We start from the raw sequence: 18,106 nt of genomic DNA on the forward strand, positions 1-18,106 counted from the left end.
AAGAGATTGTGTTGGAAATGTTTCATAATGTCAACAATGTGTTAGGAATGTAACAAACCTGTTAAATACACCCCTGTCTTCCGACTTAAGGAATCTAAAACCAAGAAATTAGTCCTCATTTCTGTAAAACACATTTTTTCAGACATTTCCAATATCTGAGTAGCAACATAAGCAGTTACCAAGGACAACACACATGTGTTTCTAGGTGTTTTATCTCTGAAAATACACTGTATTGTGTCAATTGCCCACAGTATTCTTTCTGTAATACATAACAACTACCAGTAGAGTGCAATGCTCACATAAGTTAGCTGGTACAATAGCTGACAGTTACTTTGTCATTACACACACAATAAGTGAGGGACAAAAGCTGGATTCATGCACTGCTGTCAAAATGACTTCCTGGACGACAAACCCGCTTTTTAAAGCATGGTTTAATAGCATGGTTCAATGACGTAAGAGGAAATCTCAGTTGCATTTTAGCTTTGCCATGTTATTAGAAAATTGTACCGCTACACAGCTCTGTTTTTTGATTATTTTGTCCTCCTTTTTCACCCTTTCTTTCATCTTGAGGGTGTACAGAGAGCAAAGTCAGAGGATTGTCCCTCCTGATAGGCTGCTGCTGCTTGCCGCTTCTTCAGCACTAATAAGAGTCTCTATTTCAGGCTCCTCAATTAAGCAGCTCTGCTCAGCCTGCTGACTGGCTGCTGTGGAGAATCAATGTCCTTACATTCACTGTCCCATGTCCTTGTCTCCCTTTCAAACAGGTTCCACTGCGAACCTGTTTGAACAAGGTTTTCCGTTTAGTTCAGTTTGAAATAGTTGTTAAAGCAAGTAGCTTAAATGTGAACCAAGAATGATTTTTCTTCATTTTGGACTTTATAATTGAGATGGGAAGGCTGTGTGGAAAATGGAAATGGCAGGGCTATCTCTTAGAATTGAAAATTGGTTTTGTAAGAAGTGATATGAAAGTGTAATTTGCTTCAATATTGCAGTTTTGGTGTCCCTCTTTGAGATGTGCTTGAATTCTGCTTCTGCAATCATGAAAACACAGATTTTCCAACATCAATCTTTTGGTTGTCACTAAGGCAACCAACAGATTGTTGTATTGGTGATCTGTTTACTTGAACCTTGTAGTTTGTGGAATACCACTTAATTAGCTTTTGAATAGGCAGATTATAACAGCTGGATAAGGAATTTTATAGCATGGTTACTAGACACCTTTTGAAACAATGACTCGTGCTAGTTTTAAACTGGACTTTTCTAACTTCCTGCAGGAGATAGCTGTGCTGAAGTGGTAATTCTAGCTTGTATTTGATCAAGAAACATCATCCATTAATTTTCTTCTGCTGATCTGATGCAAAAGTAACAGGTTCAGTAGGAAAATCCACACTTCCCTTTGCACATGTCCTCTAGCTCACTTTATTTATTAACCTTTATTTCTTCAGGAAAATTCAATTGAGGTTAAAGATCTAAGAAAATCCACTCTTGGTGATCCCAAGGTGTTCTCGGTCAAATGGGAATATGTAGTATACTGTAAGTGAGTTCATAGGTCAGTCCCAATGGCTTCTCCCAGAAGAATAAATTCAGAAAGCTTTTGACCATAATACATATCTGGCGAGTTTACATACATAAGTTTGAGGTGAAGCAGATGAGCGAGCAAGCTGAGAGCAGATCAGAGTACTTTTCTTTTCTTGAGATCAATTGTCCTCCATCCAACTAAGATGCCCAGGCTTCAACACAAGTGTATAAAAAATCTAATTGAGAAAATCCAAAGCAAGATGAGTAAAAGATGGTTTCAATTTAAAAATATATATATATCTTTTTTTTTCTTTCTTTGAAATAGAGTTTCTTCCCAACTTTTTCTAATGTTCTTTTGGCTTCTATTGTGCAGAATGTCATAATTCATGTGAGTAAAGCAGATTGATAGCTTATTATGCCCACAACTTTCTGCCTGCCTTGTTTATATGCAAGGTAAAGTTTTTAACATTTCTCACTTTCATAATTTAAAAAAGTTATATGTTCCTTTATCAAAAACTGTTGGCAAAAGTAGCACAAACGTCAGTTTTTACAAACATCTACAGTATATATTAATATACAAACCCTCAAATGTTGTTGTTTTGTTATTTCTGTCTTATTTAACAACCATAAAGCTACACACACAAACTTGTACAAGATAAATAAAAGTCTTCAACTATGTGTGACAGTTACAGTATTTTTGATTAACTGAAACATTTAGGACAACAAAGAAAAAAAACTAGAAGGAAATTTGTAAGGGGGAAACATTTTTCACAGCAATTCATAAGACCCACATAAACTCCTACAGTTCTACAAATCCTCCTGGGAAGAAAAACCTATAGACTGTTTGTTACTATGGTTTATCTTAAGGTTTTCTATTACTTTGGTTCACTCAAAACTTTTTCCAGCTCTTCTTCATCTCTTTTAACGTTATCTCTGACTGTGAAGTCCACATCTTTTCTTTTTCATAAAGCTGTCCTGGGTTTCAGTGAGTGTCTGAATCCAGTTCAAAAGAGAATATCAGTACATTGCCACACCAAGCTCAGGGAATTCTATAAAAGGATATTTAAGGTTGGAAAAAAAAACACGGCTTAAATCATAAAGAAAATCTTTCCTGTGGGATATTATTTCATCAGCTGTGATAGTTCCAGGTTCCATCATGAGCACACATAAAAAAAAGTTCGCCCAGACCTGCAACAATCACAGTTAACCCCAAACATCTGGGACCCTGGTCTAAATAATGAATGAGTCAACTACAAAACTTCAATCTGTCTTACTTCTGTGGTATTATTCCCTGCTTAAGTGGTGTGCCAAATGAATATTTCATCTCTATTTCACACCTGGCACTCCATCATCGAAGTCAGACAGAGTGTGGATGTGACACACCTTAGTGGCACAGACATGATCAGAGAGAAGAATGGAAAGAGTGAGCTGTAAATATAGCATCAGAGTCCTGGCAGGAGCCGGCGACAATCTCGAACCTAATCTGAGGCAGTTATCAGCATCTGTTGCCTGGCACCCAGTTCAGTGGAGGTTTTAGTTATTCATCTATTGCTCCATATCTGTCAGGTTTTTTGCATCCGATTCCCCATGCAGAAGATGTATTCAAAAGTGTGGGTGGATGTAGCCTTTCAAAACCCCCTAAGTGAGTCAGTCACTGTTACACTTGTCTTCTTTGCTCAGCAGATCTGATTGCATGAAGAGATTAAAGGTTTGAACATTGATTAGTTTTGCCAATGTGTGGAAAATAGTATATGTAAATTATCTGAGTCTGACCTTGAAGTAGTCCTGATTAATCATTTTCATCTGACTAGTGGGTTTCTGTGTCCTGAAGCATGATAAATTTGTCTAGTTTTACCTATAAAGTTTTTTTTTGTTTTATTATTATTATTTTTTTTTATCATGTGGGAGCAGATGAATGGAACGTTTATTGTCCCAACATTGCTTTATTATTTATGTTGTTTATTAACTTAAAATACTCTCAGCTTTTCAAGAACACTGTCCCTGATCCAGCTCTTGGAGAAAAATAAACTAAATCAATCACAGTTTAGGTTTTGTTTTAAAAATAATAAAAACAGATATTACAAAATGCTATATTTGATCTGTTGAACATTGTGATAGCAACTTTATTAGGTACATCTATCTCTGAATACACAGAACACTGAACTTTAAAGTAGACTGGATACAGCAGCAGAAGATGAGTCTCACATTTCCACATTGTAGATGTGCAGTAAAAAAAATACAGTTCTTTTTATTAATATTTTTTATTAAAAATAATTATTTCTAGCATCTTGTTGAATCTATAACATGGAGGAATGAAACAGTTAAAAGGCAAAACACAGGTCCTATCAGGTCCTATTAATGTGTATCTAATAATATGGCCAGTGAGTCTATAAATGTACTCTGAAGAAAAAAGAATCTCTAAAATAAATGAAAGGGTTCAAAATATTGGAGATAAAGTATATGGAAGTATATGAAATTAATTAATTATTACAACAAACCTGAAATCTAGACAAAGTCAAATGTCTAAATCTTTGTACTCATTTAGCTTCAATTCACTGAGCAATAAAATTAAGTATAGAAAACAATTTTCTTTATTTGTCAGATTTCCAAGATAATTTGTCACAGCTGACAGATCACCCTTCAAATCACTCAAAACACAAAGATTTGTTTTCTATTTTCTTCCCAATAAATGAAAATTCAGTTGATTTGAGACAAAGACTGTATCCTGTGAATGTTGTGTCAATTTGTGATATGTTTTGTTTTAATGGAAAAAGTGTCCTACATTTTTAATGTTGGGGTGTGCATGTGTTATAGAAATAATTAACACATTCATTCTCCCAAGGTCTTTTATCAGCAGAAATTTTTGGAACTTGTCTGTTTCCATATCACAGAAAATAGTTTCAGTTTTCATATAATCAGGCTTTCAGATCTTTGCTGTCCTTGGTTTAGGCTGAGTTTTTTAATATCTAAAATTCAATTCTCATCTCTGGTCATTTTTTTTAGAATGGTACAAGAAAACATTCTGTTTTTAAATTGACCTATGCTTCATTGTTACAACACCATCCTAAAGGTGTTAGCACTTCAGTTGTTTCAGCTGAAAGTCATCTTGTTGGTGCCATGTTTCCTGTCAATAAACTAGATGTTGCAGCTCAGTGACACCTGTAAGCAACATGTTATCATTTGCATATTTCAAATTGTGCGCTTGTTTGAGAAGTGATGATTGCAAGCTCATTCTGTACCTATTTATCACAGTTGGCTAATTTCATATTATTTCTTAACTTGAACTTTTTCACCCCTGGAATAATTGTGTGGGGGCAGAATAGTCTCATTTTTAAAGGAAAACATTTTGCAACATATCTTGAGTATTTTCCCTAGAGTTATGATTTAATGTCTTTGTCAGGATTTTTCTTTCTCCTTGTGAATGAGCTGACAAAAAAAAAAAATCCCGCCACAAATCACAGTTTTACCTAAGAAGAAGAGGGAATAACAAGCTGATCATGATAGGTGTGATTTACAAGTATCCTTGTCATTTGAACCAAACAAAACCAGGCTTGTTTCTATCAAGGCAAATCAGTGTTATTAATTTTGATGTCCACAAAGTGTGTATTTTTTTAAATCAAGACGTAAAAGTAACAAACTAAACAATTACAAGGCATGAATAATTTTCCAATCTGAGATGAATGCACCTTAGCTTGTTGCTAAAGGTTTATTTATTATTTTTTAAGCTAAAAACAACATTCCTCTGTTTTATGACTACTCCTCCAACCAAGCAACTCATAAACATGGAAATGTGATCTATTATCTAATTTAAAATATTTCTGCTGAAAATAGATGCACTCAACCAAAAACAGAAAATATTTACAATATTTCTTCAGCTGAAAATATCATGTCAGCTTTATCACTTATTTCAACAACAAAAATATAAAGCATAAATAGAGCAAGTTACTGTAGCAGTCCGCAAATTTTCATTCCATATATCAACTAATACTCAAGAACCATATTTAAATCAACATAAGCCTTGTGCATATCTGTGCTGGAAGATGCTGGGTGTTTACGCAGGCAGCCGTCCAGGCCAAATTCACCAGATAGCAAAATTATGAATGGTAATTTAATCACATAATGGCTTTTACGCTCTCCAAAAGTCAAATTTCTTGTGTCTGCTCCTCTCTAACAAGGATGCTGGATGAATTTTAATGAAGGGGGCGTCAGTGCAATTGTTTTATTCCAGTTAAGACAACTGTGTTTATGACTGGTGGAAAATGATATTCAACAGATTAAATATAATAATTCAAAGGGGAAAGAGCATGGATTTGCACAACCTTAATGAACACTGTTAAGCAACAGAATTTGATTATCTACTTAGTGTTTATAATAGGAAAATTACTGGATATTAATAGTGGTCCTTTAAGCCATTCTGCACCCACAGATCATTGAAGTTTATCTGCTGAACCTAACAAGATATTCAAAAAGATATAGTGATATTTATTAAAGAAAAAAGCCAGTATGGAAGTTTTGAAGGTGGCTATATGACAACAAACTTGGAAAATATTGCTTTTACCGCACCTTAGTGGATAAAAATAAATACAAATCCAACATGACATTTCTTTTTTCAGTCATTTGCTCAATCCTGCACAGACTCATGTTTGTTCTCAAAGATGATTTGTTGCTGTACAGTCTGGAAGGTTTAGCAGTCCTTAAAAACAGCCTTCACACCTGAAGCTTATCTGAAATTATTAGTTGAAGCTAACTCACATGTTGCTGTGCTGTGAAACGAGCTGTAGAACCTTGAAATTAAATCCATAGATGTGCTGAAAACATGCAAACTCAGGCAGAAAGACCTCAGCCCACCTTCTTGCTGTGAGGCACTGAGCAGTTGTTTGTTGAATACATCAAACCTCTCGACATGTTCGAACAGATATAAACACAGATGAAAACAACTCTCACATTTAAAGATTGTATTAACGTATTCATATAACTGTAAAACACAAAATGTGCATTGAATGTAGGTGGAGCACTGAAGGTTTAGGACATTGTTAATGTGTTTGTCACAGTCATAAGCTTTCATTGATGGACTATGAATGATAGAAACCCAGTGCCCGGCATTAAATTTAAACATGTTATATGCTCCTTCACTAAACTGACCTTCATGTGCTTTCCTTCAGCCTCCTTGTAGAACTCAGTAATTGACAATTTGCTAAGCTCGGCCCCCTTAATCACTGCTGTTCTGCCTGTCAGTCTTCTATTCTTGCAAAAGCAGATATGCAATTTACAGCAGCAACAGGGGGATGATTTAAATTCTTTGTAATTCTGTTTAGTAGAGCACAATTGGATGTGTAAAATTGCCATTGCACGCTAAGAAAACCCTGCAAAGGTTAGGAGCTTTTAGTGAATAGTTAAATTAGATTAAAGTGAAAAATTATTTTGTAAACCAAAATGGAAAGGAATTTGCTGCTCGAAGTGAACAACAAGTGCAAGAAAACTGCCCTTCAGCTTGTCCAGTGTTCTCCTTTGACAATAGAGGCTTCTATACAGTCCTTATAGAGCCAACAATTATGTTTGCAAGGAAAATTATACTTTTGACTGTGCGGCTGAATAATAAGTACATTTGTTAAATATTTCTACATAAGAACCACAGTGGGTTTTCCCAGTCCAGATGTTTGTCCAGGTGACCAACTACAGTATGTATGTTTATGTCTTTGCCACTTCCTCTTCAAGAAAACAACTGTTTTATATTTGCTCCCACTTGTTAACAATGATAATTTAATGTAACTCAAGAATCTCAGCAAATTATCTAGGGAGATCCCTTGGTTTCTGTCTCCTTTAAGTGAGAAGCAGCTTATCCAAATACAGTTTTACATGCTTTAGAACAAAAACATTGAATTCAATCTGACTAAGTTAATTTGAATAGCACAGCCTTACAATCATTGTTGTCTTACAAAATAAATTCATTAATTTAATTCCCAAAGAGAATGAATTTATACATTTATTCATATCAATGACACACCATATCCACGAGTGGAAGAACACAAATTCATTAAAAAAAAAACATCCCCTTCTGGGTACCACACACAAGATTTCACCCATACCGTACATTTTTTCCCACTCATTGCACTAGACTTACATGTCAATGTAAATATTTTTGACAGATGTCCATTAGACCTCACCCTAAAACACTGTTGCTGTTTTTTTGAAGGTTTGAAAAAACAAAACAATGTTGTTGTGGTGTGGGGCTGTTCTTCAACAAATGGTATTGGCAGATTTCTTGTAATCAAAGGATGGATGAATAGAGAAATGTAGAATTTGTAGCACGAATCTAAAGATGAATTGAAAGGAGATTTTTCTTTGAGATAATGATACCAAACGTACAGCCATGGGAATTTTCTATTGTTTCCAGAGGAAAAAAATAAAGCTGCTAAAATGACCCATGCCAATTGTCTGACTGGAATCCAACTGAAAAATTTATTGAAAAATCTAAGTGACCAGTTGCCTAAATAGTTAATAAATTCTGTGTGGCAAATACTCATTCCGTCTGTCATCCATGCACCACACATGAGCAGGTTTCTTTGTATGTGCAGAAATATTGGTTATCACTGATGTCAGAGGTGAATTTTTATTGTTGGTAACCCCAACAAAAATATTTTTACTAAGGAAAATAATTGACATTCCATCACTCATTTCCCTGCTATTTACAACATGCAATTTTTGAAAGACAACAGAACATATATCAGTAGAGATGCATAGTTTCTAAGAGGCACAATATCATAGAAAGTTATTTATGTGCAGTGTGAGACTTCATAACGTAAAAAGGCTGACAGTGAATCCTAACGGCAGAAAGTAACTTAGATCATCCTGTGTCAAACTACAAAGCCAAACAAACAGTGTGGGAGCACATTGATGAGTTCACATAAAAGCCTTTAGTATTGATTGTGCTTCAGTAGTGAGTCTTTCATAGACATATACAAAAGATAGATGCCCAGCTTTCATTATCCAAAACACAAACAGAATAACATATGAATCCAAACTATTGTGAAGTGATAAAGTTTACTAAAACGGGAGAAGTAATATAAGTCTACTGTTGATTAACATCATTACACTGTGTCAGGATCTGTGTTTTTCTGTGTATTTATTTAGAGTTTTCTGTGTCCCTGAGTCTTCGTGTTGTCCTGTCTTCCCCTTGATTGTTTCCCAGGTGTGTCTCATTTCTGTGATTACCCTCCGGTGTATTTAATGTCACCTGTGTCTCAGCGTCTCTGTCGGGTCCTTGTCAATGTGTTCCTGTCCATGCGTGTAGCCTGTTGCTACCAGTGCTGAGCCCTAGCCTTCCGCTCTACTGTGCTGCCAGGTTTTGTGGACTTTTGGAATTATTTAAGTCTATTTTCATCATTAAACTTCCATCATTCATCTCATCCTGGGTCTGCTGCGTCTCCCTCACCGCTTCCACCACAACAGTTCATGACACACTGTTTGTTGTGCAGCTAGCTACTTGTTAAAGCCAGGCACTTACAGAGATCATTTTGAACCTCTCAGGCTTTAAATAGCAAAGCAAATAAATTAACATAAACACACACACATTTACACACAACAAATTAATTACTGTGTGAAATTCATAACAGTGCACACATAAATACATTTAAATGAATTCAAGGGAAGAAGAAATTATCATAGACAAAGTTTTACTTGGCTTTAAAACTATTTTTTTTAACTAATTTTTGATCTCTAAATGAACCCATAGAGCGCAGGTGTATGAAACAGAAAGCAAGCAATTATACATTAAAGCTGTAATGTTAATGCACTCTAAAGCATCTCTGTCAATATTATTTGTTGATGGCGACACTCAGAGGTTTTCGGTTGATAATGGTGACCATAGATATTTGAAATCATTTTAAGTACATAATATGCCATGTAATAACAACAGCATGTTTGTCCTTAAAGCAAAAATAAATCTATGTATCTGAACTTCAATGTCTCCTGAATGCCAACATTAAAAAGAAACAAGTATTTTCCTGTCTGAAAATAGAGGAGAAAATGTGTGGCATTGTGAGCAACAGACCTTGTGCAGAAGGTGAAACTGAAATATTTCTTACAAAGTTTTGTCTTATGTAGTTACACTGAAAATTCCAAGACAAACTGAACAGAAGATGAGGCATTTCAAAAATCATGCTTCAATGCTGTTCAGAGAAACCGCAGAACCACAAAACTAGCCATTGTAAATTATTGCTTCACTTTGAAATTTTATCAAGGGAGCTTTAAATACTGCCAATACCCATTCATGCATCAAAAACAAATTACTGCATCTTTATGGGGTTTTTTTCTTGCAATTCTAACAATTCAAACTGCCCAAGCAGACGTACCGCAAGGCCACCTTGCCAGGCACTCACAAACAGACTCTTTACAAATTTGTGCTGCATAACTTTGTGAAAATACAAAGACATAAAAGCACATTGTTTTGTATATATAAAAAGATAATTATCTGACACAGAGCAATGTGCAGAGGCATAATGACAGGACACCAGATTTTATGTCATAGAGGCAATGTTAACATTAAGCCATGTTATTTAAGCAATTTTATGCAACATGGAAAATCAGTTGTTTAAAGCACAATACTTTTCAGGATAATCTTCATTTCAAAAGGACAACTACTTAAAAAAGGTACTGCGATTTCTTTTGATTGTTTTTCTATTTATTTTAGGTCAGATTACAGTAATAATTCCTGTGAGTTATCAAAAAACAATGAAAAAGGCTGAGAAGTTATACAGAAAAAACATACTAGCTCTAACCTTTTCATCAGAAGACAACCTTCATGATAGAATGACTGGAATGCCAGAAAGTTGAGTGGAAAGCCAATGAAGAGGCAGAAAAACAAAAGAATGCTAAATCAAAGTAACTGGACACACAAGGTAGAGCATGAACTCTGTCTCTGTGGCCAGTCAGTTATGGGTCAGTGGCAGTGTCACTCACAAAGAGATTTGAGGTTTGCTATGTTTTGATGACATTTAGGTGATATTTTCACAGACAAAGTTAATTTCACTTCTAAAGCTGCCTACATTCTCTGAACATGATGTACTCTAAGAACATTGTCACTCTATTCCAACTGAGAGATTAAGTTTAAGTGTTTTGAAGTTTCAGTACATTTGCAATCTTAAAAACAAAACCTTAAAATTTCTGTGGCTCATCTTAGTTTTAAAGTGGTGGTACATGTTTGGTGGGGGAAAATTAATTATGCCCTTTGTCTCCCTTTGAATGTAGCTATTTCAGTGAGCTTAGAAAGAAGATATGATATGCAGAGTTTAACATGTACACTCTAGTTTTGTTTTTGCTCTATTACTTTCTCTTTGTTTGTCTTCATATATGCTATTGAAGACTTTGGATGATGCAATATTGAGCTTACAAATATAATAATACAAGCATGAATGAGACTGTGGTTTACTGACTTGGCTTATGTTATTTGTAGAATTTTCTGGTCTTACATTTTCAAGACACAGCTCTGATAAGATTGTGCCGACAAGACTGATTGTTACCTTTTATCAGTGGTGAAACTGGACCTTCTCTTGAATCACCAAAATTGGTTGAAGGATAATTGCTCTGAAGAAAAGAAACAGTGTTGTTGGGCTGGAATATTGATTGTTTATACATCCATTCATTATCCAACACATTTATACTTGTGGAGTGCGAGGGGTGATGGTGCCTATTTCCAGCGGTCAACAGCCAGTCCATTGCTGGGCAACACAGAGACAAACAGGACAAACAATCATGCACACACAGAGACTCACACCTAATGAGACTTTAGAGAGACCAATTAACCTAACAGTTGTGTTTTTGGACTGTGAGAGGAAGCTGGAATACCCAGAAAAAAGCCATGCATGCACAGAGAGAACACGCAAAAAGACTCCAGGCCGGGATTTGAACCTATGACCTTCTTGCTTCAAGTTAAGAGTGCTACCAACTGTGCCTCCATTGCAGCCCTTTTGAAAACTAATGCAAATAAAATTTATGCCCTCCATAGGGCCAGGCTTTTTTTTTCAAAGCTAATGTTTATTTGTTGTGTAAGGAGATCTCCTGGTACAGAAGAAGAGACTGACAAAAGAAATAATAAATCTCTTCAAATTATGTTTCCTCATCCCTGGAAAACAAAACTGATGCCATTAGACCAGTGAGACCATGAAATTTGCTTCCACAAAATATGATTTAATCTCTGGACTTCTACAAGATGAAGGAAAAAAATCTGATGCTGGTAGGTTTTATTTTACCCCTAATAATTAATCTCACATCTTGAATATAATTCAAATATTTATGTGTTGCTTAAAGAACAACTCTCTTTCCAGATACATCTTACCTTTACTATCACAAAGCACTGTTACACAGGCTTAATGGTTCCAATATTCTTGGGTATTAATATACTTTATTTCATAAAACACTGTCACTAACCTTATTCTGGAGCTTTCATTTCCAATTAAATTAGATTTGTGTGAAATATGATTAAGTACAAAAAAATGTCAATGACTGGATTCATTGTTGGCTGAGTCCAATTTTCTCCCAGGCTTGCAACGTGATTGATATGAGAAAAATGTGTTATCTGAATGCTTACAGACATTTTGTATTTCCTTTATGGCCCTCTGCTATTATAGGACACTTATATATGTTTGAAACAAATCTGTTTGGAAAACTTTTTTTGAGTTTTCGAACATTTCACAGCATCAGTTGTGATGGATTTTCCAAAAACGTTTTATGAAATGGCCAGAAAAATGCATTGAACAGCAAAACAATGGTCTGTTCCTAAGATTAAAAAAGGCCATTGCACCAAAACACCCAATGCCAAGGCAGACATATAAAAAACAATCCACTTGAACTGGTCTGATTGTGCTGTTGAACCACTCTGTCTGGTCAGCGATAATCACAAAACAGGTGGTAAACGCTGCACTATATGTGTAGTCACAGCCTGCCATTTCACATCAAAGCCAGAATTACCTGTCTCACCTGAAAAGTCAGATGGTGTTTATTTGAGTTCTGCTTCAGATCACATGGATTGTGTTCAAAGCACACGCTTTGCTAAGTTTAATATTTTTTCTCCTTAAATCGAAAGAAACAGATGATGCAAAAGTGCTGTCTTTGCATAGACATACGTTATTTTTGGATTATTATATAATTTGTTAAATGTCATGGACCAGGTAGTAATGAAGACTCAGATAAGCAAAACTTGCAAACTTTAAATTAAACAATAAGTGTTTAATTCAGCATTCCTATGTTGCCATATCAGAAAAAACTGTTTGTGTTTTTCTTCCCCTTCCTTTTTGCTTTCTGTTTCTCCACAGGTCCAGTGAGAAAACTGGTGCTAATTTACCCTGATTGACTCACGGGTGTGAAGGGAACCAATCAGGACTCAAGAAAGTCCTGCATAAGATGCTCACCTGTAGAGCTGAGGCCTTCTCCCCCTGGCTGGCACATTGCTGCTTCGCTCTGTCTTTGTGTAAACATTTGTGGTGGGAGTTAGAGGACTAGGTAAGTTTGGGGTACCCTGTACATTCCCAGTGGTTCTACTGCCATCTGCAGAAATGCACTGCTCCTAGTCAAACAGCCAGAGTCAGGAGTGTCTTAGCAGTGTCAATCTTGCCAGTCTACATAGTGCTTACATCCCTCCTACCTCACAGCATGCACCATCATTCAAACCCAAGATTACTTGTTTGTTGCAGTTCTACTAATGGCAGAGAAACAGCCTAATGTTACAGGAAAACCACTAACTTTTCAAGGTGAATGGCAGGCTCCTGTGGAGAAGGAGTTGTGGAGAAAGAGAGGGAGAGGTACCTGAAAGGAGTGCTTGTTCAAATTTTCAGACTAAGTCCACTGATTATCTCAGAACTTCCTATTGCCACTTTAAATATCCATCTGTTTTATGAAGTGCAACAAACCACCCATAAAACATAATGCATCCATGCTTGTACTTTACAGTTGGGATGACATTTTTAGGCTTTAAGCTTTTTCCTCCATGTATAATGATACGCACATCTAACACCAAGAAAACTTTCATGTGTGAAATACAGAACTGAGTTCTTTTCTGAATGGTGTCATGTCATGGGCATCCACATGCAGTTTATATTTACATAAGCTGTAGCTATTTGAACAGATGATTTTGGCCCATTCATTCATCTGAAAATTTGACCTGAAACTTGTAAAAGTCTGCAATTCTTTTCCTAATACCCTCAATGAGAAACATGTGGGTTTTTGGGAACAGGTTAGATTGTATTTTAAATTAATCTGTGTAAAGCTGTGTTTTATTCAGTAACTTTAGTGCACAGTTTCTTCATTGTGGCAGGTTTGCATGGCTGTGACCCTGCTGTGTACTAAATATTAATGTTTCATGTGTATTTTGTCTTCAAAATCTACCATAAAATATCTGCTTTAATTACAGGAAATTAATTAAAATTCTGAAGGAACAAAGTTGAATGAACCTCACTTTAAGGAGACATTAAGCAGTAAAACCTCAGTCATTATGACAAATGAATTGGTTGTTGTTGATTATAGAAATTGCAAATAAAGCAGTTGAAGTTATGCTTTCTCTTGTACCTTCTTTGTGCTGCACATTAACAACCAACTTGCTTCTCTGCTTTAAAACCTTGAAAATATTCTGTTTTCTCAGAGGACTTTATGCTGTAATTGAAATGTAGAGAACAAAAGTTTTGCTTTACAAAGCCATGGAAAACACATGGGATGGCGACAAAGAAATAACCCTGAACGTTTTTGATATACTAATCAAACTTCATTATCTAAAACATCCTAGTGGAAAGAAAATTTATTAATTTTAATTGCAGATGTGCAGTGATAGAAAGTTATCTCATATTCTTATGGACCATTCTTGTGGACTATAAATTATCTTTGAGAGAAAAAAATCCAACTCCATGCCACCACAGTCCCTCACATTTTGACTTGGTGCTGCAGATAATAAATAATTTTAAGAAAGTTTATATAATCTAATTTGATATCTGTTATTCTTTTCCTTCAAAAAGGATCTGGAAACAGATTTCTGTACATATTGTATTTTGTGATGCCAAATAAAGTTCTTTTAAACCCACTATGACGATGCAAATAAGATTTAATTTCCCAAGACTAAAAAGCCTTCTGGGTCTGCATGAGTGAATTATGAATGCAATTAAGTTATTTGCATCTGCAATGATTTATCAAAAAATTGTCAGCTTTCCTGTTCACATATCTGCTAATGTGGTTTGTTTTGAAGGATTAAATGTCATTTGTGTTCAAAGGCTTGTCCATTCTATTTTCATATGCTAGATTTTTTCCAGAAACCTGACATTGTTTAATATTATTAAACATTGAAGGAAATATTAAAAAATATCCTTGGAAAAGTGTTTTAAAAATTTGGGGAACATTTTAAAGACTAAACAGATAATGAATTATCAGTTTGCATCATCTAAAATTAACAATACAACATTGACAGCTTTGGAAAATCTTTCTGATTTTGTTAAGTTCTCAGTAAACCAGAATGAAATGAGGAGATAAACAACAAAGCAAGACAAAAAAAAACATTAAAAAAAAAATCCAATGTATTAGTTCATGAAGATAAACATGATAATTATGTAAGCTTGTTTGTTTTTTCCTGGTGTCCCATATCAAGTCTCTAACTCAGTGATGGACATGATCATCAGCCCACGGCACTAACTGGGAAAATACCTCAACCTATTTAAATATTAGTATAGAACTGTATCAAGTAACATTTTATATGAGCATAAGCTTATCAGTAATTCATTTTGTATGAATATTCTGCCCCTTCTCTTTTTGTTTTCTTTTCAAATCATTTTCTCAAATGAGGTGAGGTTTTGTTTTATTGTCTTTGTTGTTTAAAAAATGAGGAAATAAACTCATTTAAAAGAACTACTTTACCTTATAATTTCTCCCCATTAAGAGTGTTTCAATTTTTGAAATCTATTGCACTTTTGAATGTTTGGAAACCTTTCTGTCACAAAAGCTGTAAAAAATATCTATAGCACACAGAAAGGTATGGCAGTTTTGAGGTGAAGTGCTTAAAAAACTCGCAGCATAAAAGAATTATTCTGTTGCAGCCGGTGACGGCAATATGAAAATTTCACGCTTCGTTGTTTCAGCATACTTTTGGCTGCATCCACTAATTGTCTTTGTCTTTGTGTCAATGGAAAGGAGGGCAGGCAGTCATGTAAGAATAAATGTTGAGGAAGTGTGAATTTGTGAGTCATGACTGCTGCTTTAATGAAATGGTGTCACAGTGGGTTTATGCATCAACCGACAAACACTTCTTCCATGAAAGAACAAATCGTTGCACTGCAGCAAAGACTCAGCTTTAAAGGGGAAAAATATACCTAACATTTTTCAACTACTTAGTGAGATGATTTCATGTATAAAAATAAAAACAAAAAGTTAGCAAAAGGAGAACCTAAACAAAGACTTATTTGATTCATACTTTATTAAAACGTTACAAAACTTTATCCAAACATCAGAACGTACTGAAGTCCATCAATACCCTGCCTGTCTGCACACTGAGGGCACACAGCCTCGCTTTCTCTCCCCCTTTATTTCTCCTACGTCTGCTGGCCACACACAAGGCCCCCCATTCAAAGACCCTCCTCATCCAGCCACAGTGGTCCCCTGAGGTGCCTCTGTATACACTGACATGCCTGGGATTGAAGTGTGAGATTGAAGGAGGCTCATCGCATCTTCCTCGCTGCTGACTGGGCTCTACAGGGTTTCCTTTGATTCCTACTCCCCACTTGGTTCAAAGACTCACGATGAAGGCCTGTTTTAGAAGTTATATGAGGAATTGAATATTAAATTCTGGTTAAAGCCTATGCTTTTTTCTTATAAAGAGAAAGAAGCTAAAAACTACATTTGGACCCCTGCCGTGCTTCAGCAACTGCTTAAAAAAAACTTTAGAATGTCAGATATTTTCAACCAGATCTCTCATCAGAAAAGAAAATGACCACTAAGTGCTGCATTGCCTTGCCTACACATAGCACTGCGAAGAGGAGAAAAATTTTGAAATTGTCTTTAGATCTGGGATTGATGTTTCACAGCTGGTACAGCTTAATTTGAATTTTTTCTGTTACAGAGCCATGCAAAGGTAATTATATTCCTTGAACTTCTTTCACATTTTAATATGTTGACCCTAAAATTGAGTCTATTTTATCTGGATTGTATTGTAGGCTATGTACTAAACTAACACAAATTAGTGCAATAATGTGAGACCAAAATGAAAACATGGTTTTATTTTTAGTTTTTTACAAGTAAAAACCTCAAAAAATGTGGCAAAGTATCCAGATTTAGGTCTGAATTTGAATGTGAAATTCACTCATCATACATCAACTCTAACCAGCTTTTCCTTCCCTGCCTCCCCACAGCATAATACTGCCACATAATGCTGTTTGATGCTGGAATTTTTAAGGTGGTGTGTAGTGTTCATTTTTCACCAGGAATAGCATTTGTTCCAATTTTTTTTCCTTTTGGTTGATCAGAACACAAATTTGCTGTGTCCCCTACATGACTTGTATCAAACTGCACAGGATTTTTTATGGTTGTCTCTTAGTATTGACTTTAGTCTCACCACTCTTCTATGTGAAGGGGAGATTTGAATGCATGACTAATGGTTGCCCTGTCAACAGATCCTTTTGATAAATCCTAGCTATGTATTTCTTTTACAACTGTTGTCTCAACTACATTTCTGTTTTTTTTATAATATTGCAACAGTTTTGCTGTTTACATAAAACTAAAACAAAAAATTAGAGTCACAAACAGGAACAGCTGTCCTAGCAAGGTTGTGATCTGCAGGGAATGAGTCTGTGTTAATGGCTGTTCCTGGAATTGTGTTAAAATATTATGCTATGAAACAGGATTAGTGATTAGAAACAACCCAGCAAGCATTGGTAGCAAATAAATGCTGTTGGTAATTAACATCCAATAGAAAACGTAGTAAATTAGATTAACTTAGTACATAAAATAACGTATGTGCAAGCAACATATGTATGTAAATATAAATGAATATTTAAGTCTAAATATATATCAGTAATAAATGTATTACTGCTACCGATGACTTGTCCCCATGATTCTCCTCTATGCTCCAGTTCTTTCCCAGCAAGTCTGTTTATTTTCTTGCCTTGCACTTAGACATGAGCTCCTCATCTGGCCTTGTTTGTTCCAGTTCCTTAATAAAACTAATAAACATCTGCCTGGCACAGTCTCTGCACATTTTGCAGGGACGTTGTTACAATGGGCTTGTCATATTGACATCACAATCAATCAATCAAATTTTATTTGTATAGCACATTTCAGCAGCAAGGCAATTCAAAGTGCTTTACATCAAACACAGAAACACAATGCAACATAGAATCAACAATCAAAACACAGCATTAAGTAAAGTTCCATCATTAAATTTGTAATTGATTACGTTTCAAATACAATTCTAAACAGGTGGGTTTTTAGTCGAGATTTAAAGGAAGTCAGTGTTTCAGCTGTTTTACAGTTTTCTGGAAGTTTGTTCAAAATTTGTGGTGCATAGATGCTGAATGCTGCTTCTCCTCGCTTGGTTCTGGTTCTGGGGATGCAGAGCAGACCAGAA

The sequence above is a fragment of the Xiphophorus hellerii genome, chromosome 20 (assembly GCF_003331165.1).
Source record: "Xiphophorus hellerii strain 12219 chromosome 20, Xiphophorus_hellerii-4.1, whole genome shotgun sequence".
Classification (NCBI taxonomy): domain Eukaryota; kingdom Metazoa; phylum Chordata; class Actinopteri; order Cyprinodontiformes; family Poeciliidae; genus Xiphophorus; species Xiphophorus hellerii.